Consider the following 6123-nt stretch of genomic DNA (forward strand, 5'->3'; position numbering starts at 1 on the left):
TATAGGACTGATAACATTGAGCCCCCAAGATACGAAGGGCCAAGAAGCCATTGATTGATACAAGTCTTCAGGAGGTACATGTATGACATCACCATGTATCTGACATTCATGACACTGCCGTACGTAATCAATCACATCTTTGAACATTATAGGCTAATAATACCCCATTCGATGTACTCGATGGAATAAATTTCTACCGGCTTGATGAGCCCCGCATTCCCTTGAATGTGCTTCTCGTAATATTTGATTCGCCTCTTTCGTATCCAAGCATCTTAATAACACTTCGTTATAGGACTTTTTGTAAAGCTCTTTGTTACACATAATAAATTTCTTCACCCTTTGCTTTATCTGTAGCTTTTACACCGGATCCTCTGGTAAAATATCATATTTGAGATAATCCACAAAAGGCTGACGCCAATCATCAATTGAAATCTCCAAACATGGCTCGGGCAATGCTTCAGAGACTTCGACATCTTCAACAGGTGGCAAAAACTTTCTTTCTTCGATTATTACTTGAAGAGGGCTTTGATTAGGACAAGTCAAAGCTATAGCTAAGCTAGCTTAGGCACCTACCCTTGCGTTCTTTGATCTCAGTATATGCCTGATTTCAATATCCTAAAATTGCTCCAACAATTTTTGCACCTGACAATAATACGGGAGGAGCTCTTGCTTCCTTATTTCGAATTTTGTAGTAAGTTGGTTTATCACTAGCTTAGAATCGCCAAAAATTCGTAGCACTTTTATCTTCATTTCCTGGGCTATTTCCATCCCTATAATGAAAGCTTGATATTCGATTTCGTTATTAGTGCATGTCGCACCTAATGTAAAGGAATATGGCAGTAAGTTGCCTTGTGGACTGATAAATTGTAATGACCCGAAAAATTTCGTGCTAAGACCCGAGTACTACCTCAGATTTTTGAGAAGTTTTATTGTTGCTCATCCGGAAGGTCATCACTGATCATTTCATTATTCAGGACAGGGTGAGATGCCACGAAATCCGTCACTGCTTGTCCCTTTATTGCTTTTGTCGGTTCATAAGTGATCATGTATTCTAACAATAAGAGCATCCATTTAGCTAGTCTCCCTGATAGCATTAGCCTTGTCATTAAGAACTTCAGGGGATCCGCTTGCAAGATCAAGATTATATCATAGGAGAGATAGTAATGCCTTAATTTCTATACTGCGAAGATTAGAGCTAAGCACACTTTCTCGATGGGCGAATAGTTGCATTCAGTTCCTATCAGAGTTCTGCTTAGATAATACAGTGCAATCTCCTTCCCTTGCTCATTTTTTTATGCTAATAAGGCTCCTAATGAATTTTCTACTGTAGAAATATAAATGATGAGGGGTCTACCTTTCACAGGTGCTGCTGGTACTGGGAGCTGTTTCAACAATTCTTTGATTGAATCAAATGCTTTTTGACATGATTGGTCCCATACAAATTCCACTCCTTTCTTCATTAGATGGGAAAACGGCTGACATCTTCCTGCAAGATTAGAGATAAAGCGATGAATATATGCCAACTTTCCCTACAAACTCTTCAACTCTTTTTGTATTTTTGGAGGCGGCATTTCTTGAATAGCTCTGATCTTTCCTGGATTGACTTCAATTCCCCAGTGCCTGACAACAAAACTGAGGAACTTTCCTGACAAAATACCAAATTCGCATTTAGACGGATTCATCCTCAGTTGCTTCTTTATGAGCTGATGAAATATTGAAACCAGATGTTCACAATGTTCCTCATGGTCATTTGACCAAACCACTAAATCATCCACATAATATTTGACATGCTTGTGCATCATATCTTGGAATATATTCTGCATTGCCCTCTAATATGTCACGCCAGCATTCTTGAGACCGAACGACATAACGTTGTAACAATAAATTTGCAGTGACGTTTTGAATGTCGTGGCTTCCTCATCTTCCAGGGTCATTCTTATTTGGTTATAACCAGCATAACCATCCATAAAGGACATAACGGCATACTTAGTTATATGTCAATAAACAACTCATTAATTGGCAGTGACAAATCATCATTCGGACTTGCTTCATTTAAGTCTCTAAAGTCAACGCATACTTTAACTTGTCCACTTTTCTTCTTTATTGGGACAATGTTTGATATCCACTTAGGATACTTGACTTCTCTGATAAACTCAACTTTAATTAGCTTATTCACTTTTCTTCAATCAAGGGAATTGGATTTGGGTGGAATCATCTCTGCGCTTATTAATCGGTCTCTTGTCTTTAAAAATTTTAATTGATGCATCGCCACTGATGGTTATAGGCCTGGCATTTCTGCATATGTCCAAGCAAACACATCTTTATTTTCTTTCAACAGTTTAATATACCAGTTGGCCTCTTGTTTAGGGAGGCTGACACTTATAAATGTATTCAGGGGTTCTTCTTTTGTCCCTAGATTTATTTCCTACAAGTTGTCGATCATTGGTTGCCCCCTATCTTCTATCTGCTTCGGAGCCACCTCAGTATGCTTGATCATTTCAACTTCCGCCTCTTCTACTGATTCTACAGTAATCATATTCACCAAAGATTCTCCTCCCAATCCACGAAACTTCTCTCGTTTTTCTTTATTGATTCCGATCGGGGTCAAGATACCTTTTCCACTGTTTAGCCCAGTCGGCTCTTCGCAATCAAAACCCATGTTCTTTATTATCTTCGTACTAACAGAGTTATACCTTTATAGATCTTTAGGTGTCAATTTTGTGAAGTTCATCTTGTTGCATATCTTTTCTTCTATCTCTGCCTCTGAGACTACATAAAATTCTATGGGTTCAGGGTTTTTCGTACTGGCTTCAACATGGAACCTTTTAGGCATAACTGGAAATGGATTTTTCCTTTCTACATGCTGTAGTGGCATCATATAGTTTGAGTGTAAATCTAACTGCTTAGGCAATAATAATGTCAGCGGAGGCTGCCCCGATCGTCTTAGATGTCTTGGCACGAAATAAAACTTTTGCTTCACATTCTCTTTCTTAGATAACTTTATTTTTGTGACCCCATTCTGTACTATGCATGTTTCGGCTTTTGTTGTTTAATTCTCATAACTTTCCTTTTTATTCCCTGCAGCTAACTCATCATAATAACCGATGTCGGTGAAGAAAGACTCCGCTTCTGTATATGGCTTTGCATCAGCCATCACCTTATATTAAGTCCCATCTTTACAGTACTTGAAGCATTGGTGGAGAGTTGATGGTATGATGTCATATTGATGCATCTAGGGTCTTCCCAAGAGGAGATTATATATCATTACTGCGTTAGTGATGTGACAAATAAGGTCTGTTGTTAGCTCTCCTATCTCCAATGTTTATGTAATTTTGCCAAGCGCTCATTGTCCGTCTTGATTAAACCCTTATATCATCATCCCACTAGGGCTTAAATGAGAACGATGATATCCTAATTCATTTAGAATCATTAATGGTAGAAAGTTCACTGTCGACCCATTATCCAGCATTATTCGTTTTATCTGCTTACCACCGACATGACCCACAACCATCAACCGTCTATTATGTTCTTTACCACAAATTAGATCATCATTGGAGAAAGAAATGACTGGCATGTAATTATTTTTCTCTTTGTGTTCCATCTCTGTGAGCAATGCTTTTCTGACATCATTATCAAATAAAGCTTGAATTAGACTATTTCGAGAATCTTCTGACAGTCGCAATGCATCGTACACACTCAATCGGGCTGGTATGCCTTTTCAATGACTCACCACATCGTATGCTACCCTCTCAACCTTGTTCTTTCCCTTTTCTCCAATACTGTCATGGAATTCTTCAAATGTTTCTTTTCTTGTTACCTCGATGTTCAGTTTATGGGGAATTTTTATCCTTTTGCTCGAGCAGAACGTGACTACTACGGCTTTGCCTGTCCGCCTTATCGAATGACCGTCATCCATTTCTCTTACCAGTGGTTTCTTGAATGATTGTTACACTTGTTGTCAGTTTATTGCTCTTGCATCTATTAGAAATAAACAATAGAACTTAATTAACATTTATTCACAAATCTATTCTATCCCGGGGATGAAAGGAAGGATGTTTCCCACTGAGAGTTGCCATTTTGGCATTTTATAGGATGCCAAACAATGATGAAATTCTCTAAGTCATTCTTAAGTTAATATTAAGAAAGATAAAGATCCCCAACAGAGTCGCCATTTTGTTTCGACCAGAAATGAAAAGCATTTGATTTGGGGAATTATCTCACTCGATAATGATAAAAAGAAAGAATTAAGATAACAATCATCGAATTTATTCATTTTGAGTTCTTTACATCCTTTTGATCCTCTGATTCCGAGATAGAATTTCTAAAAAATATAAAAGTGCAAGTATTGAATAGGCTCAAATATAAATTTCGATAGCATTTCGGCTCATATCAGTCATGTCTCCAAGGGAGATGAGTTGTGTGGGCTTTCTTTGCACTTCGTCCCTCATTCACATGATAAAGGAGTGCATGAATCACTTTGAAACACCTGAAATGGCCTGAGGACTTGAGAAAATGCAACATAGTATTATCCCAAAGAGTATTCATGCAACTCCTCCATGAGTTGCACTGGCCGAGAAGTTACGCGAGCCCGTGCAACTCAAAGGAGTGGCACAGCCCGACCTTCTGTACTCTATACTTCGTCTCCTTCTCTCCATCTCCAATACTTATCAGAGGCACTGGTCTTCCGAACATTTAATCCTACAAATGAGGGGGGCAGGGGGTATTTATAGGCTTTCACGTGTGTGGGCCCTCGAATCTCATGCTATGGACCCCACTTCGCATCATTACATGTCTCAACTCAACCATTCCAATGACGAATTGCGCGGACTCGTGTAATTGTGATGAGTTGTGCGGATCTGCGCTACTCCTTGATTCCATGCTAATTATTTCTCCAGCACAACTTAAGTCTTCTGTAATCTGCTTGCCGCGCAACTTATGATCCCGTGCAACTTGCGACCCACGCAACTCACTCCCAGCACAACTTGATTCCCTTCTTCTTTCTTCTTCTGACCTTTTCTTCTTAACCAAATTTTATGATCCAACATGTTAGGTGCTCCAAAAACCTAAGGTGTCAGGAATACTGACGAAGTGGATGATTGAGCTTGACAAGTTCGATATTGAATACCTATCCCGAGCTGCTGTCAAGGGCCAGGTAGTGGTCGACTTCATTGCTAAGTTCACCAGAGCTGAGCCCTTGAAAGAAGCTAAAAATGCAGATGAAATCAACATGCAAGAATGGACCTATTGAGGCATAAAAAGAGATGAAGGAAGCAGAAAGGAGCACTGTGCGTAACTCGTTGCACATAATTGAGTGTTGTGCGCTTATGGTTGTGCACGAATCTTTGTGCAGAAAAACACCTTTCAATGAAGATATTCACACATTAGCTTCTGCACAATGGACCCCGCACAAAGTCTAATGCATAGCAGATTCTGCACAAAGTATGCCGCATAATAGAATCCACACAAAGTATGCCACACAATGGAATTCACACCAAGTCTCCCACACAATGGAGTCTGCACAAAGGAGGAGTGCACAGTACTTATGTGGCATATTCACAGGTGTGAGAGTGTAACGCCCTGAAATTTGGGGGTCGAGTGTAACTCAGCTCCCAAGTTCCAAAACATCACTTATGCAACATATTTAATGGTGGATGTATGTTGACTGTATTAGTGCATAAAACATGGAATAGATTAAGCCAAAACATAGATATGATTCAGGGATAAGTGAATAAAGCAAGCGGAAGACTTATAGAAAAATATGTGTACAAGTGTAAATCCCTGAAGTACATATACAAGACAGGTCGTATGAAAGTGTTATTTAACAAAATTATAAGTATCAAGTTACGTCATTTAAATTCCCAAAAATAATCCTAGATATCCCGCGCATCAAACCAAGGCTCGATAGAACCCGTCTGAAAACTGCATATAAGAGAACGCAGCCTCATCATCATCCAGCTCCCGCTCTGCCTCAGAAGTCGCATCCACATCTATAACATTAGAGCCTAAGACAGAGTCTGGTGGGTGTTTAACACTGCCCCAGAAACGTGGGAGTGAGTGATCAACTCAGTGGAACAATAAGGCAGTGGTTAACATGTTATCAGTTCAATCAAACAGTAATGATAA

The sequence above is a fragment of the Magnolia sinica genome, chromosome 19 (genome assembly GCF_029962835.1).
Source record: "Magnolia sinica isolate HGM2019 chromosome 19, MsV1, whole genome shotgun sequence".
Lineage (NCBI taxonomy): Eukaryota > Viridiplantae > Streptophyta > Magnoliopsida > Magnoliales > Magnoliaceae > Magnolia > Magnolia sinica.